The following is a 2,710-nucleotide window of genomic DNA, read 5'->3' on the forward strand; positions in this document are numbered from 1 at the left end:
TGAATTAAAGCATTTATTTATTTATGGTATAGAAAAATGTGGTCTGATTTGTGTGTGCTTTAAAGTCTTTGTGGTATAGTTTACTTTTTTTTAGAATTTTACTAAAAATTTCCACATTATTTTGTAGCTATAGAAACTATAAATAAACAAATGACCAAATTTTAGGAGTTTAAAATCAAATCTTGGGGTATTGTATCTATTAGGATGATTTATAGTACCAAGCAAGTGGTCTTGTAGAGTCAAAACATTTCTAAATTGTAGGGTGAGAGAAAGTATTTTCAGCTTATACTTTCATCTGAGGGTGGGTAAGTAAAACCATTTTATAACTCAAATCAATTCCAGAACTGACAAGCAACTGAAAAACAAACTGAACCAAATAAGTAAAAACCCAGAGACACAGCATAGGTAAACAGAATCCATTCCCTCAGAAGTTTTCCTAAGAGATTATCACTTGAAGTAGGAATTATTCAGGGTACCTAGTGATGAGCAATAAGCTATTTAACAAAGCTGCATAGATCTCTGTAGTAGGTGTATAATAGGGACATGTAAACTTATAGAAACACAGCACTGTTGATCACTCTAGGTCAAATTTCTAACTTTAAGCAAAGATAGAGATTGAAGTTGATTTTACTTTGTAGGTGTTTCTTCAAAGAATTGACCATTCTAGTACAGATCATTGAAAGCAAATATATTGAACATTATTTATATGTTATATAAACAACCAAATGTTGTTTATGGGATTCACTTTATTTTTTATTATTTTTAAATTTTTAATTGAAGGTTAATTGCTTTACAATACTGTGTTGGTTTCTGTCCTACAACAACATGAATCAGCCACATGCATGCTGAATTGCTTCAGTCATGTCTGACTCTTTGTGATCCCATGGACTATAGAATGCCAGTCTTCTCTGTCTATGAGATTCTTCAGGCAAGAAAGTTGAGTAGGTTGCCATGCCCTCCTACAGGGGATCTTCCCAATCCAGGGATTGAACCCTCATCTCATTTGTCTCCTACATTGGTAGAAGGGTTCTTTACCACTAGTGCCACCAGGGAATCATCCATAAATATACTTATATCCTCTTCCTCTTGAGCCTCCCTCCCATCTCACCCCCGTCCCACCCCTCTAGGTCCTCTAGAGCACCCAGCTAAGCTCCCAGAAGCTCCCCACTAGCTATCTAATTACACACAGTAGTGTATATATGTCAGTGCTACTCTCTCAACCGGAACCTAGAAATATGGAAAACTTCACAAATTTATGTGTCATCCATGTGTAGGGTCCATGCTTATCTTTTTTGTATTGTTCCAATTTTTGTATTTGGTCTGCCAAAGTAAGCATGGAACTTACTTTAGATCTAAGGACACATAGGTTGAAAGTGAAATGAAGTGCAAAGATATTTTGTGTGAATAGCAACTCAAACTGAACAGGAGTGACTACACTAATGTAAGACAAAATAGACTTTAAGTTAAATTTTTTATAAGAGACAAGGACATTATAGGATGGCAAAAGGCTTAATTCACCAAAAATATATATATTTACACAGATATTAGTTCAGTTCAGTCACTCAGTCATGTTTGACTCTTCGCAACCCTATGGACTTCAGCATGCCAGGCTTCCCTGTCCAGCACCAACTCCTGGAGCATGCTGAAACTCATGTCCATTGATTCGGTGATGCCATCCAACCATCTCATCCTCTGTCATCCCCTTCTCCTCCTGCCTTCAATTTTCCCCATCATCAGGGTCTTTTCCAATGAGTCAGTTCTTTTCATCAAGTGGCCAAAGTGTCAGAGTTTCAGCTTCAGCATCAGTCCTTCCAATGAATATTCAGGACTGATTTCCTGCACCAAAGTCAGAATTCCTAAATATGGAAAGCCAACATTGGTAGGAGTGAAGGGAGCAATATAAAAGTCTACAGTCCTAGTAGAAGATTTCAGTACCCTACTTTAAATAGTAGATAGAACAACCAGACAGATGACCAATAAGTAAATAGGACATTTAACCCCAGATGAATTGGAAGTACATGTATATTATATTCCGCCCAATAACAGCAGAATATGCGCTCCTATCACATGCACATATAGCATTCTACAGGATAGAACACATGTTAAGCCACTAAACAAGTCTTAATAAATTTAATAAGATTAATATCATACAGCATATCTTTTCCAATCATAGTAGAAACTAGGACTCGATAGCTAAAGGAAAATGAAAAAAAAAACACAAAAATATGTGGAAATTAAGCAATGCTTTTATATAATCCATGGGTAAAAGAAGAAATCACAAGGGAAATTAGAAAATATCTTGAGACAAATAAAAATGAAAACATACTAAAACTTATGGCATAGGGTGAAAATAATACCAAAGGGAAATTTTTAGCTCTAACCATTCACATAAAAAAGAAGACCTCAAATCACAACGTTACTTTACGCCTTAAGAAACTAGAAAAAGAACAAGCTAAACCTAAAGCTTTAGCATCATTCCTTCCAAAGAACACCTAGGACTGATCTCCTTTAGAATGGACTGGTTGGATCTCCTTGCAGTCCAAGGGACACTGAAGAGTCTTCTCCAGCACCACAGTTCAAAAGCATCAATTTTTCAGTGCTCAACTTTCTTCAAAGTCCAACTTTCACATCCATACATGACTACTGGAAAAACCATAGCCTTGACTAGACGAACCTTTGTTGGCAAAGTTATGTCTCTGCTTTTTAATAT

At 36.0% G+C, this 2,710-nt stretch overlaps 1 non-coding gene across 1 annotated transcript; it reads right to left on the reverse strand.

Moving 5' to 3' along the window:
* Positions 1–1,229: 1,229 nt before the first annotated feature.
* LOC139182349 (U6 spliceosomal RNA) lies at positions 1,230–1,334 on the reverse strand. The gene has a single exon (XR_011566020.1). It is a non-coding gene; the product is annotated as a U6 spliceosomal RNA (small nuclear RNA).
* Between the last annotated feature and the right edge of the window lie 1,376 nt (positions 1,335–2,710).

The sequence above is a fragment of the Bos indicus genome, chromosome 3 (assembly GCF_029378745.1).
Source record: "Bos indicus isolate NIAB-ARS_2022 breed Sahiwal x Tharparkar chromosome 3, NIAB-ARS_B.indTharparkar_mat_pri_1.0, whole genome shotgun sequence".
NCBI lineage: Eukaryota > Metazoa > Chordata > Mammalia > Artiodactyla > Bovidae > Bos > Bos indicus.